Below are 27,621 nucleotides of genomic sequence, written 5' to 3' on the forward strand. Positions count from 1 at the left end.
GTTGACGGGTTGATAATGCATGACTTAGAGCAGGAGTTTTGGAGTGATGCTTCAGCAGGTGTTGTTATTGATTCTACTCCTTTGGCTATGACATCTCCTGACTTAGCTGGTGATTAGTCACAGTGGGTTGTATCACTTCTTCATGGTGAGCTGTTGACTGAGGTTGGTTTTTTTTATCAACATTATATTGCAGGGTATGTACATCAGTTAGCATTTGATCCTTGTGCTGAGGAGTTGATGGCAGACAAATTTGGTTTGGATTCCATTTCTTACTCTTTATCTTGTAATGTCTTTTCACCATCAGCAGTGCAGGGGAGTTATGGTTATGAGATAGTGGTTGATGATTTGCAGAGTTGTGTTGATTGCAGGAGTTGTACAGTGTGTGGATTCTCCATACTTGGTACAGTTTCATTCGAGAGCGTTCACCATTGTTGCAGAGTTGGATTGTACATTCCGTATAGGCCAGTGGGATGCGTTGATGGTATTTACTGTGTTGGTAGTTTGATTTGTCCAATTTACTTGGGTTCTGATGTTCTAAGAGTTTGTGTCTCATGGGTTTTTGACTGTGGCAGTGGTGATTTTGGAGTTTGGTTGAGCTATAATTGTCAGTTTGATTATGGATTCCTCTTGGTCATATTGCAGAGGATATTGCAGGAGCCTGTGTTAATTGGCAATAGTATAGTTCATGACTACATTTGGGATCCAGGTGGATTGATTGGTTTATTGTTCAGCCATTGCTTGAGTACAAGAAATGTTTGGGAGGGGAGGACTTGTCATGTCCCCTTTTCAAATAATTAAAAAAATAATAATCTTTGCTAAGGCAGGCAAGCCCAAGAAAGTGAAGTTTCAGAAAAAGGGGGTTAATCTTTGGAAACCGTTGGACTAATAAATGAAAATTATTATTAAAATATGTTTCATTAACCTCTCTTGGATGTGAGTTACAGTTATACCCTCTTTTAAGGGGTTTTGGAGGCATTTTGGGCTCATTCCAGAACTTGATTTTGCTGATTTCTTTGTTATTCTTCAGAGGCTGTCAAACCTGTGGAGAAGGAGACCCAAGAACGGGAGTTTGCAGGTTTCCAGGGAGACCCAAGAACGGGAGTTTGCAGGTTTCTAGGAAGGCTAAGGATGGGAGTTTGAAGCCATTCCATGTGCATGCTCATACAGAGTTTGCCTTTGTGCTAAACAGTGTAGATTTGTGGGTTTTTGGGTGTGTTTTTTGCACGAGTTTGGTGTTTTCAGTTGAGCATTTCATATCAGTTTTGGTTGCTGCTGTATTTCAGACTTTAAGTTGTTAAAATAGAGCTAAATATATGTATTGGGACGTGATTAAACTTTTGAGATATTTTATTAGTGTTTTTGTGGTGTTTCCGGGCATTTTTGTGTTAATTTCGGGAGCCCGATGATCATAGTTTTTGTTCTGCATTTGTGAGCTATTGTGTAAAGGCTATATAGATCTGGAAATTTCATTTTGTAGGCTGTTATGCTGCTGAAATTTCTGTAAAAATTTTCATTTTCAGATTTATTAATAATAGGTGAAGCTGTGAAGCTTTTGGCACCATTTCTGGCATACCCGATTTGGGGTTTCTTGAGAAATTTGGAGGATCTTTGTGATATTAGTTGTTTGATCTTGAATATCTGATTAGAGGCTTGAAATATCATGTAAAATCAGAAAAGGGACATTTCACCACTTCATCCAATCATCCCTTTCATTTCCATTTGCCATTACCCCACCAACATCTTTAAGCATACCACCAAAAGACATGGTCCATTATTTCATATCTTTTAAGAGCACTATCCAAGGAAAAAATGCTTGATTCCTTCCTCCATATCCTATCACAAGTTTATCTCCCCCTCCCCACCAAAAAAGAAGAAGTCAAAATAAAGGAAAAAAATCAAGAGAAATAATTTCATCCAATAGTGAAAACTTGACAAACAAGTGCGTTGGATAAGTACCATGATGAAAACCTAGTAAAAATGCATCATGTGTAGGTCATGAATTTATTTTAATACATACTTTGGGGAAATTTCTATCCATGTCCTCCTATCATATCATATCCCCTTAATTTCATTCATTGTTGTATGTCCCTCATATCCATTATCCTATCATCATCCGTACTCCATTTTTTCCAAACTTTGATCTTGACGAGCCTAGGAGTACCCCTAGGAAAATCACATGTTTTATCAACTCCATGTTGTTCACATACTTTAGGTCCATATCCCTTATACTATCCACATACCATTGATCCATATCCATTATCTTAATCATATCACTTTGGTCCATATTATCTATCTTATCGCGACCTTCCATCTATATCACTTATCTTTGATATTTCTTTCCCAATTCATAGCTATCACTATCCTATCCAAATCCCTCTATTGATCATGATAGAAATTATGTACATAAAAATAAAAAAATATTTTCAACATCCTCTTGACATGTCCATTCCTTCATTTCATGCAAATCAATGCATAATTTCTTTACCCTACCTTATCATGTCCAATCCCTAACTTGGAAAAAACATGGTATCATGTCTAGTGGATAGTCCTTAGTATCCAAGCATCTCCACTATACACTAAGATACCTTTGGCCTTCATCCATTTAACAATGTATCCATTAATCTATAATTTCATTGCCTTTCTAGACACTAGGGAAAGTCTCCCAAAATGTGCTAAAAAATATGTTGAAAAACATTAAATAAATGTCATGGAGAATTTTTCATAAACATTAAAAAAATGTCTTGAAAAAAAATAAAAAATATTCAGAAATATCTTGAAAAAAATTCTAAATTTTTTTTTTAAATGTCCTAAAAAAATTCAATTCTTTTTGAAAATTTTCTTGAAAAATTCTTCAAAAATAAAAATTCAAAACAAATCAAAATACATCAAAATCTTTGAATAAAACTCCCTTTTATGTAAAGAATTCCCTCTTTCAAGGGCTTTGTGCTCTTCATAAAAAGGAAAGACGACCCATTCTTCATGAAGATTTAATTTTGTTGATTTCAAAATACTATAGGGATAGGTTTGTGGGGGCCTCGATGTCCTCTGTGAAGAACAAATGAAATCTGTTAAGGATACAGCTGCAAAGAATTCTGTGAAGAAGGATAAGGCAATTTTTGTCAATGATAAAAATAATGTGGAGGTTTGGGGTATGGAGAAAAAGTTTGAAAATATTTCAAACACTGGGGATGGGGAGATGGAGGTTAATTCTATGAAGACTATTGAGAAGAAGAGGAAGTCGACCTTGATACTAGAAAGAAGAAGGACAAAGTTTGAGAAATGGAGATCAAATATGAGGATGACTTGGAGAGAGGGGAAGAGGAAATGAAGGAATCTATGGAAAAATAGGGTCAAGATAATCACACTAATAGTGGATGCTGTAGCTCCAATAATGAAGGTTACAGTGGTAGCCTGGGTGATACAAAAACTATGAAGAAAATAGGTAAGGGTTCGAAGGTGGTTTCTAATAAGAAGGAAGATATTGCTAAGACTCTCAAATCTAAGAAGAATAAAAAGAAAGTGAATGAGGAGAAAAGAAAAAAGGAGACTAAAAGCCATGGTAACAAAGATAGACCTATGAATGATAGTATCAAAAAAGGTAAGGAGGAAGTGGCAACATGTGAAAAAGAGGATATTTTGAAGGATAATTTCATGGAGAGGGCTTCAAGGAAGGATAAGGAACAATCTAGAAATGAGAAAGATAATGAGGAGGGGTTAGAAGATGTCCAGGAATGTGATCTAGATAAAGATGTGGTGAACTTTCCTAAAGTGGACCAGAATACTAGTGAGCATGAGGGAGGCTTTAATGTTGTGGGGTAAAATGATTTTATTTGGGGCCAAAAAGAGTAAGGATTAAATATATTAATACTAAGCATGGTAAGGAGCAGGGAAACTATGTCATTAATGGACCCAATGAAATGGCCAAGGAGGAAAGAGAGGGAAATTTAGAATTCCTTCACAAAGAAAAAATTTGGGTTGATATTTCCCTCGTGGTTGACACCAAGATGTATAATGAGATTAATTCTCCAAAAAGGATGGTTAGGGATTTGCATGATAGCCTAGAGAATGAAACAAACAAAAGGTTAAAATGAAGCTAAGGTAGGAGACATTCCACATAAAATTTTGGATTATGAGGAAAATCTCCACCATCTAATTAAAGATATTGAGTAAAATATGAATATGGTTACTTCTAGTCTCTATGTTATTGCTACTAGTATAATGCCCACCCATAGTTTTCTTTTATGTTCTAATTGCCAAGCTCTTTTAGGTTTATTTCATGCATTGGTTAGTTTTAGTGATATTTGATTTATAGTTATATGATATTATTTTATGACTTGGATTACATATATATTAGTGATGCTTACTTAGTTGATTATATTTCACGTATTGTTTAATGATTATGATTGATTGTGCATTAATGATGTTTCAACTGATTCATTGTTTATAAATGTGATTTCTTTCATTACGATTTCAAATGATGTTTTTAATGATGATTAATTTGTATTTGTAATGATGCATTATTATATCCGAGCATTTGATTTTTGACTTGTGCTTATTATGATACTTACCCCATATTTTCATGTGTATTGTGCATGTGTCTATTTTATCTTTTTGTCTGATGTGTTTGATGTGGTTAAATGAGGGAGTCGTAGTCACCTTCTAGTCAGGATCGACATGATGTACCACTCCCTACCAATGACTATTTAGTTTAGATATATTTATATACATGTACATGCTCATCTTTTATGCAAGATGCAGATACCGGGCATCAACTTCCCTGAATTTCTAGGATGAGCATGCCTTATTACAAATACTCAAATGGTGAGAATGGGAAGATAATAATCAGGTCCAATCCTAGACATAGCCCAAATACTTGTCCTACAAGGAGGACTCATAATTGACTGTGTACCCTTTTTAAAACTTGTGAGTCTTTTGTGCATATGTGGTTTGATCCTTGCTTTGGTTGATTTTCCTTATGTTTTTCTTAAAGTTTGCCTTGGTGATTTTCCATATATAGTAGTTATTTATGATTCTTGGTTCGATCATTGATATTGATTTATCAAATCTTATTTAATTTAAAAAGTGAAAAATATAATGATTAGAATTATATGGATTTTTAGTTAAATTAAAAGATTTAATTTAAAGTCCTAATTTAGAAAACTACATTAAAAGGATTTAAAAATTAAATATTAAACATTAAACGTTAAATATTGTGCATCATTATTATTTAATTGACAAATATTTAAAAATTAGTGGCATTTAAATAATTCGCTTAAGTTATCTTTATTTAATTAAATAATAAATAAATGTCTTTTACAAAAAAATTGGGAAAATACTTAAAAAATAAAATTTAAAAATAATAAATTGTGCATGAAAGGAATAATAAAATAAAATAATTAAATTTTAGGGCTTTTAAAAATAGAAACCCTAAAAGGGAATTAGAATTCTATATTAGAGGGTTTTGAGGTCATTCTTGCACACATAGTTTTTGGAGAGAAACTATGGGGTTTGGAAAAGAAGGAAATTTGTGTGGCTTGAAGGATTTTCGTTGCAATAGCAATTTCACTGGTTGTCAGGCTTTAACACCAGCATGAGGTAGGGCTTGAAATTTCATGAATGCATTTTCAATTGGAAAATATATGTTTGCTCTATGCTAATTGGGTGGTTGAAATTATGTCTGTCATCTTGATTCTTTTCTAGATTTGATTGATTGAAATTAGTTTCTCATTGTTTTATAGAGAAAATTTAAAGAGAAAACAAAATTGTGAGCTAGGGTTTGGTTGAAATTTGATTGAATCAAATTTAAAAATTGTTTTAGAATTCTTCTTGTTTGTTTTAAAAAAATTATATAGATATAATCTACAATTAGGTTGTATATATATATATATATATATATATATATATATATATATATATATATATATATATATATTTGTTTATAGATATTTATAAATTCAATTAAAAAAAACTAGGTTGCTGGAAAGTTTTTGTACCAAACCTGTACTTGCATAGAAGAAAATTTAAAAATATTTTTATTAGAAAGTCTTTTATAAAATAAATTTAATTAAAAAAACTAAATAAAAAATAAAATAAAATAAAAATCCCACCATAAATATATAAGTGGGGATATCATTGGAAAACATGCTCCACTATAATGGATGATAAACTTATGAAAGGGGGACCGTACTAATACTTATTGGCTTTACTTTACTAGCACTTGTACCTGTAGGTCAAAGGTTACACCGATTGTTAAACTAACATTTAAACATGACAATACATTTTCTAGAAGAAGTTGTAATATGAATTATAGCATATAAAACAATATGTTAAACACCTCCTTTTACATTGTGCAAGGGTTCACATGCCTTGTGTATGCTTGAACTTTTTGCATTTGTAACTATTGTTGTGCACTTGTTGGTACATATTTGACAATTTGTTGATGGGGAATTCAAGTTTATTAAACAATTTACTCCTCTAATCTTCTTAGGGCCACCAATAAATTCTAAATCCACATCTCCTATGGTGTTATTTGCCCTTTTTCTCGTTTCATCATTTTTCTAGATTTCAAAATCAACTAATTTAGTGCCCCAAAATTTTAACCTCAATCATGAATGAATTCATGATAATAACAATCATGTGCCACTTAAAGATAAAAAAAGTATCTCTATAGCTAGTAGAATAGGGATTTGAAGTAAATACAAATCCAAAAAACTTTAGATCAATCTTTGCAAAGGTACCATTTGTATGCAGTAAATTCAAATCTACATAGCAGTAAATTGAACTCAAGAGAAGGAAAAATAATTATTTTTGACATCATATATGAATGTAAAGACATAGCCATTGTGTCAAAATAGTTCTTACTATTTCTCTACACAAACAAAGACATGAATATTTTACAATAAAATCATACCAATAGACTCAAATAGTTTGGATTTGAATTGAACATGACACATAGTTGCTCTTTTTTTTTATCACATGCCATAATATAGATCCCAAGGATGTTATTGTTAGTTTCTTTGAGTTTGTAGCACTGGCTTTTTTGTACCTGAAAGATAGAGAAAATATAAATACTTCATTTTGTATTTTGTTTTCCTGCATGTAATTATAAAGAATAGTAATGATTTATTTCAACTGAGGAAATGATACAAATAATAGTGACATAATAGTCAATACCAAATTGGAATTTTGATTCATTGGCTCATACTCAATAGTTAACCGCATTCATGCAAAAAGTTGTTCTTAATTTTTCAAGAAGACGTGTTCACTATTGTTGAAACTATGAACTACAATTGAGCCTTAATGTCATAGTAAATGAAAAAGAATTAAAAAAGATGGATATCAAAAAATTAGTAACCAACAACACCACATATAAATTTTGTACATGTATCTTCAAATAGTTCAAGCAAGTCATAACCTTATAGAAATTATTTCAGGTAAAGTTGACATGATGTGCATATCAAGTAGATAGAATATTTAATAATGCTTTATTCAATTTTTGGCAGGAATAGAGGCACAAAAGAGAAAATGGATTAGTGCATTGTCTAAATAAAAATTATTATATATTCAAGTTTATATGTAAAACTAGTATTACTCTACTTTACCTTTGAACAAAATATACAATATAAGAACCCTTTAAAATTTTTTAATCAAAACTCCACAACTAATCAAGATTACAACATTAAAAACAACATTCTTTCACTTCTGAATTTCTAATTTCAACCTATTGAAATAAAATCAATGAGTTTCTTTTAATTAGGAACATGGAAAACTAGTAACATATATTTTTATGTGACTAGAAAACAAAACTACAACTATCAAAATATGTATTGCACAAGAGTCTCTTTATTTTGTAAGCAAGGTAGAAGATCTTTATTTTGTAGATATGGTAGGAGACCTTATATAACCTATGAAAATACGATGAACTCTATTAACAAGCTTAAAGACACATTTGTCATGTTTATGTAGCTCATTTCTAACAACACAACTTTTCAAACCTCCTTGTAATACCAAAGATCATCCACTTATCCCAAACATAACCAGCCACATGCTAGGATTCTTGTGATGCTTAAGCATTATCTAAATATTTTTCATTTGGTAGCCAAAGCTTGGCAAGTTTTGCAAGAATCGCTTGGAACAACATCTAATCAACATGCATTATTTCAGCTCAAATTGTGTACATAACATAAGTAATTTTATTTTTTGTTGTCTATATGGGATGTGAAACTTACAAGTCTACAATATTTTTCACAAATTGCACCCTTTTTTTAAAACCACCTCAAAAATGTACTTCAGAGATATCTGTTTCAATAGAAGATAATATATGTGAGATAAACAGTGGTACAAAGTGATGCTTTTATGCATTTCAATTTAGAATATATTCACACCTACCTGAAATGCTATCAGTATCTAATCAAGGTATGACTTCAGAAACTCGATTAAAATAAGTTGGAATGACAAATTCTTCAGTTGAATTGGATTCAAGAAGATAAGTATGAACAACAACAAAGGCTTCTTTGGGAATTTTTTCATGCTCACACCTCTTTTGATTGCACACTTTTATAGGGGTTTCTTCTTGAAGGTAGCATTATGTATAACTCTGAAGAAAAAAGTCACTTTGTTTCTCACACCATTTGTTCCAAATACTTGCACGATAAAATATGTTTTATTTTTGATCTCAAACTTCTTATAATTTTAGATTTAGTTTGTGAAGCGTGGGAAGCTTCCAATAGCTCTAGAATAATAAATTGTAGTTACTAGTTTAATATTTGGGGCCACCATTGTTTCATGGAATTGTAAGATGCAACTTAATGTTGAAATCCATCCATTGAAGCAAAGTATAGGGTGATCATTTCAACATATGAAGCACTATGGCTTAGAAAATATGATTATTTCAACACTCACAATTTGTTTCATTATTATGTATTGTGATAATTGAAGTGTATTGAAGATGTCTAATCTTCCTATGTTCCACACTTGCACTATGCATCATTGCTTCATTCTTTCATAAGCATGTTCATAACAAATAATTAAGCTATCATTGATGCTTCATTCATTCATGGACATGTTCATAACAAAGAAATTAACCTCTCATTTAAATACCAATCAAGGAGTAAAGAAAGCGTTTGAACAAAGATGAACTTGCATACATTTTAAGAAGGCAAGAAATTAAACTCACTCATTAAATACCAACCAAGAAGTAGACTTAGCATTTGAACAAAATTAAGCTTGTATACTTTCAAAAAAGACATTCATATAAAATATTATTTGTGCAACATAAAAAATACTAGGCAATAATATGATGTCTCACCCTCCCAAGTATTTGAATGAGAATACTTTTTAGTACTCAGTAACCAAAAGCCATAGATTATTTTTTTGTTTGATTATACTATCCTTAGTTCTTAGTTATTCCAATTATTATGAGTTGACCAAAAATTGCTAGGTTGTGCGATCAATAGAAGTATTAAGAAAAATGTATAGAGAGATGTTGAACAAGAGAGGGAGTTACAAATTAAAATAGAGTATTTGTATAGTTTACTAAATTATAACTACATTAGGAATGTGCTTGCTTAGTTAATGTCATTGGTTGGCAACGTAACTCCATCTTCACTTCCATCTTGTAGAAAGATGTTTTAAGTATGACTAAACACAATTTAAAGGAGAATTGGAAAAGATTCCTACATACCAGTCATGTGAGAAACTTGATGAATTGAAATTTTTTATACTTTATAATGCTCTATTCAATTTGTACCTACATCACTGTGCCCATTTATAAAACTTATGTTTCAATGCTGAAATCACTCCTAGATGGGCTCATAAGTCCAATTTTTGCCCTTTTTTTCTACAAACTGCAATTGTACTTGTCACATGTAGATCACGTACTATCAGAGAAAGAGAGGAATTGTATCAATATCAATGAATGATAGGATTAGGCCATGGCATAAAAAAATTAAAATATAGTAAATGAAATATCTAAAACTACAACCCAAAAACACAAAAACCAAATAACACATGCTCTATACCCCTACCAATACTACATTAGATCCAAACTCTCATTTTACTCTTCGTGGCTATAGCTCTCAATTCTTAGGAGTGTCTCCTACCTGTAGTGATCAAGCATGTCTTGATGTATCCTTTGCACTCTTAGGAAAACACACTCTAATATCATTTGTTGAAGATGAATCCAAGGATCTTATCAGATCTAAGTGCTACATTAAATGTTTAAGCCAAAAGTCTTAATAATAAGATCTTATTGAAAGCTCAAACAATGAAGCTATTGAATATGAAAATTAATTAAACAATCAATAAGGAAAAGTTACAAATGAAAATAACACATGTAATTTCTAACTTAGGCCTACTATAACAAATTATTTTTTGATAAAAGATTCTACTAATAATGGATTTGATTCTACATTTGGGGAGAATTTCTTCTAGTATATGAAACAATGGTTCTTTTATTATCTTCCCCACCTGTACAATTCCAATGCCATACATTTTGTTTTTCGTTATCTCCACGCAACTATGGATAACCACTGCCCACTTGATTTAACTAACTTCAAATTAAGTAGCAGTAGTTTAGTTGAAAAGAATAGAAAGAACAATCATTGTCATCCAAATCTATTAAGAAGAGATGTACCCATTAGAGTAAGATTTAATAAAATATAAAACCAAAGACTTGCCTCTTGCTATAAGATTTAATAAAATCTGAAACCAAAGACTTGTCTCTTGCTCCAAGCTACAAGACAACCTCTTGTCTTTCCCTATAAGCTTACCTCAATGAGAAACAAGGCCTCAAAATTAGTTTATGATGAACTTAAATTAACAACATTGGAATCTTCATTGATTAAATGTCAAGCTTCAACTAAAACTTGAGACAACTCAATATCAAACTACATGTGTATCAATACTCCATTGATTACAAGAAATAAGCTTTCAAATATATAAATAGATTACTGTTGGGTACAAATTATAGCCTACTAATGGTAAGAACAATAATTAGAGACAAATAAAGAGCCAATTCGTTAAATGATACATTGGATGAGAATCTTGACTACAAATTTGCCTAAGTCAAAATCTAACCATGTGTATTGATAACTTATTGATTGAAAATATAATTAAAAGTAAAAGATACATAAAATGTATTTTGGAAATTCTCAAGAAACACAAATAATAAATGATTACAAAATTATGATTCAAGGACACCTTTGAGAACACATTCTTTAAGGTTTAGATGGCTTAGGAAAGCATCTAACCTGAAAGACAAATTATTTGACACATATGAGTTCATGCTCACATACTGTAAGGATTGTACTAAATAGAAGATTGTAATGGATCAAAAAAATTAGGACACCAAAATCTTCATTTTACATTAATTTTCTGATTCAATCTTGATCATAGCCTATAGGTATTCAAACTATTAAACTGAAACTAAAAGCAGGCATTGGCAAGATATGTGTATTTGAGGAACTTCATTTCTAAAGGAATTCAAGTACACAAAAAATGAACTTTTACTAATATGCAATGGACACCAGACTTTGAAAGAATTATTAAAATACATATTCATTCCCACATTAACTATTTAAAATTAAAATAGTTTCATCATAGTCACACTCATATGTACCAATAGGAGGCTCAATCTCATCCTTAGCATCAACATCTTTCACTATGAACTGATATTAAGTTCTTTACCCTCTTTTAGTCCTAGAGTTGTTAGTTTCAATATGTTTGCTGATTTTTCCATGTCCATATAGTACTTCAACATAGCCAGCTCCTCTTAATTTATCTTATCTCTTCCCTATGGTGACAAGTTTGTGCTCTTAAGATCCTCTTTGAGAGGAATCATGACCTGTCTTTTGAGACTTCTATAATTGTAGATGCCTATAGAGCAATGTTGAGAAAAGTGAGTTTGCTTCTAGACTTAGTAACATATATTTTGTTACCTCAAAAATTTGACATATCGCATCATTCCTCTTCTTCTAGATTGTCCATTAGATTACATTGGTCAAAATGAGATAAAGAAGCATTTAATTTAGTAGGGAAAATCTCAACATAACTATAAATAATTTCATTCCAGTTAGATGCATCCTTACAATCACTCAAGGTGGAAATAATATTACCAACCTAGATATGGTTATTCATCATTGCTATATGCTCATGATATGCTAAGGCATAATAATGATGCCATAGTAATCGATAAACAAATTGATGTATATTAAAGGGATCAGTAATCCAAAGATAAAACATATATGATTAGTAGACTAGCTAAGCTTTAAAAAATGCTTAATACCAATGTACTATTATTGTTTGGGAGGATAATAAATAAATTAGTTAACTAATCATAGTACAAAAGGACATGATCATGAGAAAGAGGAGCATAAATGAATAGTCATTACACAAGTTTAATTAAAAGACAACCTATTGTATTCAAGCACAAAATATAAGAAGAGATTCCTCATCATTCATGCCACTATATAGTGGAACCTTTCCCATACCTATATTTGGATTTCCTCATTTGAAAAAGCTACTGATCAACATCAATTGATTGCAAAAATATTAATTTAGATTAGAGAATTATAGGAATGTTAAATGTTTAGATGGATAACAAAGAAGGAAAACTTTAAACATGAATAGGAAGATCATAAATTATATAATAGTGATATATTGCAAATTATAAACTTGACTCGAACAATGATAATTTTTTTTGTTAATCAGTATTGTATTAAAGTTTCAAACTGATTATATATTAAGTTAAGCTTTATAAAAAGCAAGTTGATATGAAACAAGAAAATAAAATAAACAAAAAAATCTTAAACAAGGTTTGTTGCTATGCATCCCATGAATTGTTGATATTTACAATAGGGAAAGTAAACTCTTGAGGGGAGGGGGGGGAGTGTGGTGGTGGGGGTGGGGGTGGGGGTGAATCAGTTCTTCAAAACTTTAACCATAAAAATATTCACCACACATCCATCTCATAATTTGTATGTAAATTGAAATTGCAAGCTAGACATGTTCATCCATAACATGAAACAAATAACACATAACACAATAATTTTGTTACCCAAAAACCATCCAATGAGAAGGTGAAACTTGAGTGGGGATGACACCCACAAATCTTCACTACTAAAGTTGTAATGTGTATCCAATGAAGGTTACAATTTTTTGACCATAAACTATGATCTACCTTGTGAAATGTCTGCTCTATCAAAGGCTTACAAAGACTGTTAAATCTTACCCTGTTAAATGATTTCAACACTCTACTAAAAGTGTTCCTGGTTAGAGGACTTCAACTTACAATAAAGTAAGCACCTTGTTAAAGGATTTACAAAAGTCTGCTAGGACTACTTGGTTAAGAGATTTTCACTAATTCACCTGTTAGAATATTTTAGCCTTGATCCTTTGGTTAGCACCTCTTTACTAGGTATTAGATATCCTCTTTCTTGATGTATACTTGATCCTCCTGATTAGATGTATCTCTTTTGTCCTTTAACTGCTCTGCTTTGTTCTCTCTAATTGATTATGCAATTCATATCTCTCTCACAACTTGCTTAGTCACCATGAATGCTCCCTTTGTACTTAGCATTCACCCTTCTCTTCTCATCTGCACATCCATAGTACTTAAATTTTTTTAGGGTTTATCTTCCTTAAGAAGAACTAGGTGACATTGGGTTAGGTAGGAATCAACAATTGTGATTCACCCATTTTGCCACTTACAAAATCCCTTAATCTGATTGGTCACATGTACTACATAGGGATTCTCAATATACCTTCATATATATCTTCTAGAATTATAAAACAATCCTTAAGTCAGCCCAAAAATGGTTTACATAGGATTTTGTGCCATTACAAACAACTATGTCAAAATCTGTTTACTTGACACTTGAAAGCTTTGATGCTTGGCATCCATTACATCTTCAATGTTGTAACTCATCACCTAAATTACTTGACATCTACTATTTTACTCAGCATATCAATCACTTAGCAAAGATTTCTTGCTTAGCACTTGAATGACTCGACACATACCATCTGCTTGGCATATATTGGTACTCAACACTTACTGCGTATATTGTTTGACATACACTACTTACTTGGTACATATAGATTTCTATTAAGTAATGACTTAAGTGTTTTGTCATTGCCTTATCAAAACCAAAATGAAATCAACAATCTCTCCCTTTGACATGAGTGGTAAAAACACTTTTTCATGCCTATATAACCTAACTTATGTGCATAACTCAAAGAATCTATATCTCATACAAAATTTCAAAATTTCAAAATTTTGCACAACTGATGACTTAACTATCATACCTCTTCAAAAAAATTAATTCCCCCTGAGTTGAGTGTTCCTTATTGTATCTAATTTTTTTATAACTCCTTTTGAGTAAATGTGTTGTATTGCTATTGTCCCCTATTTCTATCTCAAAATTATGTTCCCCTTATCATATTTATTCCCCCTTTTTCTCTTCTTCCTTTTTTGATGCATATGTCATTTGGGTGGTACACTGATAGTGTGTTTGTCCAAAAATGTATTGTGGACCTCCATAATCATTTTCAAAGTTGCATCCTAGTTTTTGTACGCTACCTCTAGAGACTAATATTGGATCTCTAGCTTGGCATGTAATGCCCCACCCAGAGATCCTAGGAACAAGGATAGATAACATCCAAGATTTTTTTTATTAAAATAAGTATGGATGTGAATGAAAATCAACGTACAAGGATCACAAAGATCACAACGGAAGACATAACCAACAATCTTGACAACCAAAAAATCTCCAAGTGCCACAACCATCTGGCACACTCAAACTGAAAGACAAAAACCAAAGGTGATAATAGAACATAGAATCTCTAATGTATTGAAGCCTAGAAAAATAAGCAATCCTAAAGGGTACTCGAAACACCAAAATGCATTCCTCAAAAAATAATGGAGATACCCCCTATTTTCTACATGAGGAAAGGCAACCATAGTCTTGTGCGAGGAAGTACACCTTTGCATGAGAAAGTGCACCACACCACATGAGGAACTACCCTCTTGTGTGAGGAAACATTTTTCTCAACCAAAAAATTCCTTCTGCATTGATATCAAGGTTTGTGTGAGGAAGTGTACACAAATGTGCAAGGAAGTGCCAAGTTTTACAAGGGAGAGAGTACAATGTCACACAAGCTTCCTCTATACTTTACATGAAAGAATGCCTTCTGGGGTGAGAAAACACCTCTTTGATGTGAGGAAGTAAAACAACAACCAGGGAAAATGAAGGATGAACAAGTAGGAAAAACAATTCCTCCACACCAGGGAGTAATGGATCCACGAATCAAAGCTTGGACACTTGAATACCATAAGAGCCAGATAGAAAAAGCATAAAACCATTTAAACTATAGTACTAAAAGGAAACGTACTAAAAGAAACATTACTATGTACAAAAGTGACTAAACTATTGCACATTTCCTCCGAATCATAATGACATCATGAGACCTCAAAGGTCCTAGCCATCCCCTACATGTACCATCCCAAACTGTCAACTAGACAGTCAAAGTTTTTTTATGAGGGCATCACTACTAAAATATAATAACATCATAAGAACAAGGAAATCTAACATGCTAATCTAGTAAAACAATAGATACTCCAACCAAGTAAATCACATCATCTAATCATATGCTAAAAATCATAATATACGAATGCATCAAATAAACTTACATCATCTAAACATGATATCCAAGCATTCTAATGAAAGCATAAAACACAAGGAAGGATACTCTGGAATCTTGAATATAAAATGTGAAACATCAAGCACTAGTCACACTAGAATAATAGATTGTCTTTGTACATCGATCCCCAGCAATGGTATAGGTAGCTATGCATCCCAACCACATGGAACCCATAGGTCCACTCCCACCATGCTGATGGAGATAATAATCCAATCATAAACACATATAAAGAAAATATCCATGGCTACACTCATGCTAGCTAGTAAAGATGAATGAAACCAAGATCATGAGAACAATGCAAGTACAATAGGTCCTAGTTAGACACTCAATGGGTAACTATGTAGGAACTCGCATGGAGAGTAAATTGCTTAGCATCAGATAGCCCAAGCTAAGTATCATGCAGATTTAGCTCCCCAAGGGAAGGCTCTCACACCATGTCCTCAGACTAAACTAGATGCTCACATAGCATTTTATTATCTTAAATGTATTACTTAGTTAATTTATTTAGTTATCACTTGTTAGAACTTATTCACACCAATGCTCGAGGCACAATAGTCACTAGGCTATGAGAGAGAAGTCTCCCTCCATACTACCTACCCTACCCATATTCATCCAATGATGAGTACCCGTAGGCATGCATATTCCCAACCCCACCCCAAATGACACAACTCCACTAAAATACAAATAGGAGTCTGGGCCTCACAAGTCACTTGAAAAATGTGTTGTTTAGTGTGGGCCTGATCAGTCCCCAAGTGGGAGATTGTTAGATTATGGTGACTGATCAGGAAAGTACTAAATTTTTTTTTGGGCTGTGGCTGATGTTGTAGCCGACATATTATGGCCGACATATGGCCAACATGTTGTAACCCTAAAATGAATAAAATAATTGTATAAAAGGGTTTAGGGTTAGGTATTTTTCATTATGCTGTGATGCAAAATTGGTTCTTGTGACGGTATTGAGTTGTAAGAGATTACAGACTGTAATTAGGATGTAATCACTGGATTGTAATAAGATTAGACTTGCTGTTTGGTGGACGTAGCCCAGGGATTGGGTGAACCACGATAAATCTTGGTGCCTTGTGTTCATTTCTGTGTGATCTATTATTTTTCTATTATTGGTTATATTTGCATGTAGTTTTTTATTTTTGTCTGTGGTTTATCCTAACAAAATGCACACACACATGCTCATGTGTGGCACACACCATCACAAAGATCATAAAACAAGGGCTAGATGAGAACACATGAAAAATAACACTCAACCAAATACAAGTTTGGGAGGACAGATGTAACACACATCCCAATGCAACACAAAGGTGCAACAATAGTCTGACTAACATCCTACAAATAATCCAACTCCATGACCAACATCATGTCAAGAAAACTTGAGAAAATTAGGCGACACACAAATCGAGGTAAAAAAACTCAAGACTCAAAAAATTTAAAATTCAAATCCATTTGGTCTTAGGCCACAAAAGCCACAAAAATCCAATAAAATTTAGGTTCAAACACCGTATGAAAAAATGGCTAGCATAATGGTATGAAACTCCAAACCCTCATCCTAAAAATTGGGGAAATGTTCATACCTGACCAACTGGGCAGAACCAACAATCATAAACGGAGGGGATCACTAGTTCTTAGCCTCCTAACATACAACTACCAGAAACAAAAATAGAAACAAAGCTTAAACACAAAAATGGGAGAACCCTACTTGACAACCAATAGGGCTAAAACAAGAATCAACCAGATAAAATAAATATCTCACGTAAGCTACCAAAAGTCATGGTAAACCAAGGTCTCCCTGAGCTGGATCCAACGAGACCAATCTCACGAAGATCCCATGCCTATATCTCTCACAACAAATAGAAAAATAATCCTCTAGAAGAGGATTTTGGAAAAAGCTCTCAAATTTCTATTTTTCCAAAAGTGAGAAGTGAGGAATAAATTTCCTATTTGGATACTTATTCACTTTTCGAGTGAATAATCAATTAGGGTAAATAACCATGTAGCCTAGTTAAACCCTAAATCAACCCAAACAAAAATAAATATATTCCAAGTAATTGGAATTCATCTATGAAAAAGCTGCTAGAAATTAAAATCAATTAAAATAAAGCCTGAAAACCCTTAAACAAAAATTATAGAAAACTGTACAAACTTTCATGACAATGTAAACCTTTTAATGCACAAACATGTTCATAAGTCTAGTCACATAATGCAAATGAATTTGGATTTAATCAAATCATCAAAAGGTTTAATTTAAACAATCAAATATGATAAGTCAACCATATAGGGACGACATTGGTAAAAATGAATAGCTGAATCACTAACTCCATGTGTCACTACAAGGGCTATAAATCCTACACACTAAAACACATGATCAAGTGCAATTACATATAATAACATAACCAAAGCAATAAATGCATTAAATATCCTAATTTAACCATTTATTTAATTATACTGAAATAATCCATTTATATCACTCACATTTGTTTAAAGCATAACAAAGAAAGAATGAAGTAAATTTCCATAACATTAAATCCAACATAGACCACTAATACATTTGGAGTGAAATTGCGACGGTGGGCAAATGTTATGTGTTTTTGATTTTTTTTTTCAATTATAACCTGACAACGTCACAATTTCGACGCTAACAAGATATAAGAAAAAGAAAAAGAAAAAGAAAAACATTGCTCATTTGGGATCAGATCTGCCCGAATTGTTGGTCGAGACTATACTAAAATATAGATCAGTTTTCCTGTTGAGTTTCTGTTCCTCATCTCTTGTGTAAAATGATTTGAGCTTTTCTAACTTAAGCAGTCGAATGATGGAAAAATCTACAATATCCAGTTTTGGCTATCTAATATTGCTCCATGCCTTTGCTAAATATTATTTTCTTTTTCTTCTTACAGCAACTAGGTCTACGGTATAAGAGGTGGATGACAACGAGATTTTGGTAAAGGTGAACGGGATTGCCCAGGTTGGTGTTCAAATTTGAAGTATACCTAGCTATGAATTTTAGATCTATGTTGTAAGGATGGACTCCGCATTTATAATTAATCGCTGTGACTACTTGTTCAGGGTGTTATTAGAGTGCTTACATTTAAAAGTCCAGGTTTTAGGGTTTATCTCTGTTTGAAAGTTCTCAATTTGTGAATGGTTGAATTGAAATATTCCCCCATCATCACCTGCATCAATGTATCATTAGACCATTCTTCTATCTCAGAATATTGTCATGGGCTGTGCACTCATTTGGATATGCATATCGTTAAATTTATAAAGTTTTATGTTTGTAGTTTATAATGATGGCTTCATCTGCTTCTGCGCTAGGATTTAAGTTAAGATTAACTTGCCAATTTCTTTTTGTTTTGTTAGTTCAATTTTCAATAATCTATGGGTGGATGAGCCTTTACATGCGGCCGAGTCCAATTGAGTTTTTATCAACAATCTAGGTCGATTATCCAAATTCTACTTTTTTAATCTGTGAAATGAGGGTTAAAAGGGTCCCTAGCTTGTTGCAAAGGACCAGAATCTTTCACAAAGATAAAAAGGCATCCATTTTTTCTTTTCTTTTCATTTTTTTATAATAGAGATTCTTCGACCCACTTTCCCGTCCGAGAAAGGGACAAAAAGCACTTTCACTATGAGGGGCAAACCCCATTATATCTAGCCTACAGATTTTCCTTGCTGCTTGAATAAGCTTCCACATACAGTTCTTTATTTATTTATTTCATTTTAATAAATTATGCATTTTTGAGTGCTCGATTTGACTACTCAATCACTTTCCAAAACTATAAGGCAAGGATATTACGCATTACCTGTCGTTGGTCTAGCTTATTAGCATAGATCACAAATTAAAATAAATGCTATGACTCACAATTCATAATAATTTCATTGAGAATGTTAAATTATAATATTAAACTATTTGTTTTGTATATAAACAAATATCTATCATTTCATTCAAGAATGGAAAATTGACATTGAAGGAGTATTTATGGTAGTTTTGGTGTGCTATATGGTAAATCTCAACTTCATGTTTGATATAACCTATAAATTTCTATATATTTATGATTTTGTATAGATGAACCCAGGACATAGCCAGCTACTCCTCAATTTTTTCCTTTTGCCTTACTATTGTACTATACACATGCTCTGAAATTCATTTCTTATTTGCATTTTAGGTTTCGACCATATGATCTGTCCAGAGTTTGCTTTCTGATGAGAACTTTGTTAAAGTAACAATCTCCTCATCAGGGTTTCTGACATGGTGTAGATGGAGAATGGGATGGATTTTGCAAGTTTTGGTTAGGGGATGGGGAGGAGATTTAGCATGAAGCCTGGACATAGATGTTAGAATATAAGAAACATAAGAAAGAACCTTATTTGATACCAAACTGAATCTTAAAAAACTAGAAAAACTATCACTGTGACAATGAATAGCATAATTCCTTTATTTATTTCTTTTCTTGATACATTCTCTACTTCCTCGACTACTACTCTTGTGTCTTATAAAGACCTTACTTTTCTATACTTTTTCCCATCTAACTGACTCATAAAACTGAACCAAAGACCCCTTGGTCGCCAACTGTCCCTCATAACTATCACATGATAGTAACAAACACTTTTTTAACAACACTCATTATTTGTTTTGTTATCCTTCATGACAAGGACTTATAAAACCTTGTTTTTTATTCCTAGGGACTTCTAAAAGACTTTTAAAACAACCTTCACACCCCTATAATCTCAACTAACCCATTCAAGCCTTATTTGGCTTATGTTGCCAACATTGGCAATTTACAAGATCTTGCACTTTTAGTGCATTTTACACCAGTTAGAGCCTTATTACATTATGTAAACAATATTATTCATTGCCATCAACCTATAACTCTTCCTAGGACACTGTAGGACTTCAAATGACTTCACAATGACCCCTTACATCACATTGCCTATTCTTGGCACTACATTAAAATTTGACAAATTTATGAAATTCCTTACATTTTGATGGCTTCAATAGCCATAATCCATCATCAAATGACTTGACATGTCTTCATTAGGCATTGATTTCCCTTGGCACCTTCATGGTCTTCTTCATGACTCCTAGTGTACCCTGTAGGTTCATGTGTCCCTTGGGTGCCCCTACACCATTGTACCACTTCACTAGATGTGCTTCCTACATCAGCCTTGTTTTTATCTTCAACAATTACATCTCAAGCAGTAGTTGTTAATGTCTACTGTGAATCATTATCCAGTTGAGCATCGGTGATGTTAACTCCCTGAGCATGCTGAGAACTTTGTTTTGGCATTGGTGCATCAGAAATATTAACTACAAATGCCTGCTGAGAATTTTGATCCAAGTTTGTGGACGTTTGATTTAAATTTTCTATCATTTCTTCAGAGGGCAAGACAAATTCCAGCTGTCCCTATCTAACTATTTCATTTCTTCAATATGCCCTATGGATGACCATTTCATTTCTTCAATATGCCCTATGGATGTCCCTATCTAACTATATATCTTTTAATTGCATATAATAACTAATTTATGTGCTTTTTCATGACTATGTTTGACTCATACAATTGTGATCTCTCTAGCACTATGATGTCGTTTAATATGTCTTGCTAAAGCTTGTAAATTTTGTTCCTTTTGCCATGTCATGTAATATGTCTTGCCTTGTATCTTATATGTTTTGAAATTGCTATTAGGCCTTGTAGCTTGTATAATTTGATTGCTGGAGAGCTTCTACAGCTAAGCAAGAAGGCCGTTGCACTAGTTATAGCTGCGCGCTTGGGTATGAAAATTGTATATTTTTTAATCTAATGTATATTTTAACTAGACTTTTAGCTTATATGTTTTGAAATTGATTTTAGTGGCTTAATGTTGTAAGGTCTCTTGAAATAAGACCTTCAGGCAGTTGGTCAAAGTTTTACAAATAATCTTATCCACAAATTTTCCTAGAGCAATTGACTGAATGTTATAAAAGGTGATTGGGTTAAATGTCTTAGGAATAAAGTCAAAGAAAGTATTTTTAAAATATTAAAGTATTTAGCTAGGTCTAAGAATATTTGTGTACTTTTGACAGTTTTTTCTTAGTTTTTGAAAGTTGTAGACCGAAGTTTTCATAGCCCAATTTTTGCTTCCTGCAAAGAACGATCATGTCAGATAATATAAGTGCAGAAAAAAATAGGGAGACAATTGATAGATTGTGGTCTAAGTTGAAAAAAAAAGGTGATGGAAAATATTATTTTCCTTGCAAAATTTGTAAGGGCTTAAACCGTAGAAGACTGCTAATCAAAATAGTTAAGAGACATTGTAGGGAGAATGGTCACATTGAAGGGGGGCATGACTATCATCCACTGGTAAGTTGTTCATTATATCATTTTAACAATTTATATACATATGAAATCACTTGATGATTAGTTGATGATCATGGTTTATTTATGTTAATCAATTTTATATAGGTTGATCTCCCCAGGGAAGTACATGATATGAACCACAATAATTCGAAGAATATGGTTTTTGAAGTGGAGGAACATGGAGGTGCGAATATACAAGGTGAAGATAATGATCCCATGGAAGATGATGATCATGTGCTAGAAAACACAATTGAAGATGATGGTATAAATAAATTGATCCATGACACATTTAGTCCAAGCGTATCTGATCATGATGATAATGATAGCCTCGATGTACCTCTACTTGAGAAGGCATACGAGCCCCTATACAAAGACTCCCAAACAACTCTTCTCTCTGCTATATTGTTGTTGTTGAAATTCAAGGTTATGAATGGTTTATCCAACATAACAATGTCATGTATGTTAAGGTATGTCATATATCTCTTTATAGTTAACAAAGGGTGAATAATGTACCACTAATATTGTTTATATTAACAACTTATATTTTTTGTTGTAGACTGATAGGCGAGTTTCTGTTACCATCATCAAATATTCTACCTCGCTCATATCGAGAATTATCTGCTGTTATGAAAGATATTGGAATGGAGTATGAAAGATGATGATGATGAAATTTAGAGGTATGCCATCAATCCTTAATCTATTTAATATTCATTTCTTGATAGAAATATATTTGTCTTATATGGTTACATAGTTTATTCATTATCTATTTAAAAGCTACAAGTTTCAACTACAAATAGAATACTTATAATCTAAATTAACTATTAATCTAAATTAATTAAATAAAACTATTTAAAACACATATTGATGTGTGAATGTATTGAGCCTTATTTTCTTTCAGGTCAAAAGCATTTGTAAGTGTTTAGTTTAGAAAGGGGAATTCATTAAATATCTATAAAAGGGAGTTGTACCTAGAATAAAATTCATAGGGAAAACATAATATAAGTGCTTACCAAATTTGTTAGTTAATAAATTTTCCTCTATAGGTGATGCAAAGACCCTAGGTGGACTTCCAATCATTCATAACAAGAGGGACTTCCATAGTGTTCTCACAACACCAACCAATCATCTTTATAAGATCCCTCTCCTTGATCCAAGCCAACTCCATAACCTATCATTGTGCACACCAAATCCTTATGCCACCTTAGGTTCTACATCTTTGGAATAATCCCATGAATGTACCTCAATCCATCCAATGCATTCATCCAAGCAATCTAATCAACAAACTATCAAATGCTCACAATGCCTCAATAGGCACCAAACTTGACTTCACCTTAACTAGGTGTTTCCTCCAACTCAACACACATCAAAAAACTTCAAATAGCATGTCCCCAAGGTGACTAAGCCCTCAACTCATCAGCTGATACAAAAACCCAGTTTTAGCCCTTCACTAGGCCTACTTCCCTAGTAGGCTCATAATGTGAGCCTGATTTAAGTGTTATATTGTGTACCTTTTAATGTTTTTAATTTTTATGTGATGCTTATGATGGATGTGATTATGATTATAATGTGATTATGCTCATGATAATTGAATTAAATTTGCAACAAACTAAACCCCTTTCAGGAGCATCCCGCACAATCTCATGGATCGATAGGTGTAAGTCAATACTCCTTATATACAGTCTATTTAATACACTTATCAATAGTAAGATTGATGTCTTCTAAGATCTCTCCCATTTTCAGGTACCAGTGAATAGGTATTTTTTAGAAGTGTCTTCCTCGAGTGAGGGAAATATAGGAATAGAAGAGGAAAGTGAGACATGCAGTTTATCTAATACAGGGAGATTAACTAGAGGTCAAAGGACTCGAAGGAAATTCAATAAACACATGAAATTCACGTTGAGTCTAGACAAAATGATGTGGTCAGATCAGGTAAAGAGCGCCATAGTTATGTTATTTAAAATAACTAAATACTTGTAACAATTATAATAAATTATTTTTAATTTAACTCTTTTATTTGTTATTGCAGAGGACCCCCCTTTGCAACAGCATAGGAATTTGAGATCATCAAGAATAGAGAATAAAACAACTGATGAGGGGGGAATCGATGATGACACTGATGCTCCTCGTAGAGCTTACATAGAAAAAAGAAATAGAAAGAAAAAAAAGAAATGATTGTCATCTACATACCTTAATTGATAATGACTGGATTTTATGTCTCAATGAATTTAATTATGTGCTAATGAATGTTCATGAATTATGTGTTAATGTAGAATATTGATGAATGTTGCATGTTAATGAATCTAATGTGTTAATGAATGTTATCTTGTGATATTGATTGAATGTTATCATGTGATATTGATTGAATGTTACATTTTATTAATGGTTGAAAGAATGAATGAATGTTAGATGTTAATGGGGAATGTAGAGTGATGTTAGGGGGAGGGGGTAGGGCCAAATGAGCTTCCACCTTCACGTGGTTGGCCCTGTTTAGTAGAGAATATTAAACTATTCTCGAAAAAAAGTGAAGCTCAATAAGATACTAAATATTTCTCTATTTTGTCCTATGTTTAGACTATTGTCCTATGCATCTAAGGCTTCATGCTTTGAACTGTCATGAAGTTCTAAACTTGTAGCTTTTTTATTGCATCCTTGGATCTCAACACTGTCTTCGGACTGTGTTATCACCAATGATACAATTATCATAATTAACTAGGGAAATAATGAGTCCCTATGTTTCATTGGATCTCATACAATGATAGAAAGGCAATGAGAGTACAGATACTTGTGATGACACTTGAGAGAACCTTTGCGTGTCTACCCTGTATTATCATACAATCAACTTACGATTGATGCATGTGTACAAGTTTTTAAAATTTATAGTACAATTTCCTCACTATCATGATCAACCTCCCTTTTCCTGATGATGCCTAACTCAACAAGTGAGAGGGGAAAAAGACTGACTAGCATCCACCTCATGCCAATAAATTGTAGTTAGACAATGTTAGAATCAAAAGATCATAATTCAAGTCAATAGAAATAATTAAAATATTGCCTGTATATGATTTGCAAAACACAATCAATTTTACCAATCTTATTTATAAATTATTCGAATAGGAGGACCTATGGAAAAGATTTAGACTAACAAGATATCAAGCATGGATATTCGTAAAATAATAAAATACTAATTGACATAAATTTGTAGTTAGTGTCATCACATTTAGTTCATTGTATTGAAACATCAAATGCACATAGATAAATAGTTAATTAATAATCAATTCTGTTATTCACATAATGAGTTAATAAAATGGGTTGTGAAAAATAATATAGAATGCTCATGGAATGTGGAAAAGAAAAGAAAGCTTATGAATAATATAATCAGGTCCACAAATGTCATACTCAACGTCTCACCTCATTGTAACTGAGCCTAAATTGGAAAGTTCAATCTTTAGAAAAAATCGCAAACCTTACTTTGATTTCCACTTTTTTGTATCATGGATTATTTAAATAGTATACAAATCTAGTCCTAATGTCATTATTGTTTTTTCTTGTGAAGGTATATGGGTAGGTATGAAAACTGTGCACTATTTTGATGGGAAAACTTATGAATGGGTGGGAATAAGTCGACAGTGCATTATTATGGGTAAGGTAAGTATTATCTTCATGCTCAATTTTCCTTATCCAAGTAGAAAAGTATACTATTTTTTAAAATTTCCAATCTAATTATATAGCTCTAGAAATAACGTATTCATAAGGCAGAATGTTTACCTATCTCATCTTTTAGAATTGTCGATTGTATCTGTTTGATTATTTACATCACATGCTTTATCAAGTATTAAACATTTTTTCCTTCTCTAATTGAAATTTTGAAGTATGGAATACTTTGAATGACTCTCAAATGCTTAGCAAATCTTTAGCTATTCTTATTCGTACATAAGGATTTTTTGACTCTACTCAAGAAGTCATGAATTTTCTACATAATGCACATTCCCTAAAATTTGGTGTAAATGTACTGACATTAATAGTTGTCTCCTGCAAAATCTTCCTCATACAATCTATATTAGAATTTACCAGGGTGTGAGAAACTTTTATCTTGTTTATAATACTTAAGTATATATTTTCATTTTTCCCTATTTGGAAGACTTCCAATTGAAGTAGTATGTCTCAAATATCTGGTTTCCATCTTTAGGGACCTTGCCTTGGGTGTAGTATATATCTGTCAGGGGTCATTTCTCTCTGTAAGTTTGACTCCCCATGTTAGTGAACTCTTCTCTTCATTACATTGCCAAGAGAAGAAACATATGGGTAGCACACATGTACATGATACAAAATAACTGAAGTATGTCTATAAAATGACAATCAGTTTCATGTGATTCCCATGCTTGATAGTACTCCATCTTTGATTTGGTTTGATGTAGTTGGAAGCCAACAAATATTTTTAGGGACCACATTGCATTTTACCAATCTACTTTAGTATTTAGAATAAATTGATTATTCGATTATGTATGCAGAACAATTTAAATTTAACTTTTTCCTTTGTATTTGAAAACACTGACTTAGTTTTACAAAGCTACAGTTAATATTTTACTTCCTTTATGTGTTCTGCAGCTTGCTTCGGGAACTGCTATTACAGGGAAGGGCATTGTCATCTGCAAATACCCTTCTGATCCAACTATTGCATTAGGAAACTTTTTAATCATATTGTCATTCTTATCAACTGTGTTTGGGGTTGTAGCTATATTTTATCCCTACAAAGGGAAAGTTGTTCCTATGTACGCTCTCCAGAGGACCACTTCTCTGGTGGTGTTTTTTGCTATTGCTGTGTAAGTAATCACAAACATATGTCTTGATAGCTTTTGAATTTAACCATGTTAGCATTTTTTATCATCAATGTTTGGAATCTTAAAAAGAAAATAGAAAAATGATAGTTGCATTTTCAATATAATAGTCATCACATTTTTAATATTCTTTGTCTATAGTGTACATTCAGTTTCTTTTCCCTATTTAGGTGTTTGAGGACGTAAATGTTGAATGGAAGAGAAAATTCAAGGATTGGATAACATTGTTATAATTTAATGTGAGATGAGCTAGTGGAGTTTAATCAACTAGCTATATGAAACAACTTACTACTGTAACCTTTTCAATTTTGGATATAAATAAAAGGGTGTCTGGATAGCTAAATGTGGTTGCCCGTGCTAATATCATGTATCTTTATACTAGGGCCATCTATTTTCTTGCAGAAGCCTTGATGATGTGGACTACAATCATAGAGTCTACATAGAACATGAAATGTACATCATGATCTCACAACAAAATGCCCAACTGCAAAGACTAGCTTATATGGTGGAGTTGCCTTCTTGGCTTTAGATGCTTCTTTGTTTTGGCTTATATGCCAAATGCTTGCCCTTAATGCAAGGGTAGATTATGAAGAAGACGAGGAGGACATCAAAGGTTAGTATGGGTAGGTATTGACAACTGAATATAACATTGCAGCTAGAGTTGCTCATGCCTAACCTATGACTGTGGGTTTAATAGTGACTTGCACACTTTGTTCAAACTATTCCTTATTGACAATGTGTGTAA

The 27,621-nt window shown here is 32.5% G+C and overlaps 1 pseudogene; it reads left to right on the top strand.

Annotated features, from left to right (window-relative positions):
- The first annotated feature begins 3,058 nt into the window (after positions 1-3,058).
- LOC149552438 (uncharacterized) lies at positions 3,059-27,551 on the top strand (annotated as a pseudogene).
- The last annotated feature ends 70 nt before the right edge of the window (positions 27,552-27,621 follow it).

This window comes from Cupressus sempervirens, chromosome 6 (genome assembly GCF_028749045.1).
Source record: "Cupressus sempervirens isolate cs-2001-9-10 chromosome 6, ASM2874904v1, whole genome shotgun sequence".
Lineage (NCBI taxonomy): Eukaryota > Viridiplantae > Streptophyta > Pinopsida > Cupressales > Cupressaceae > Cupressus > Cupressus sempervirens.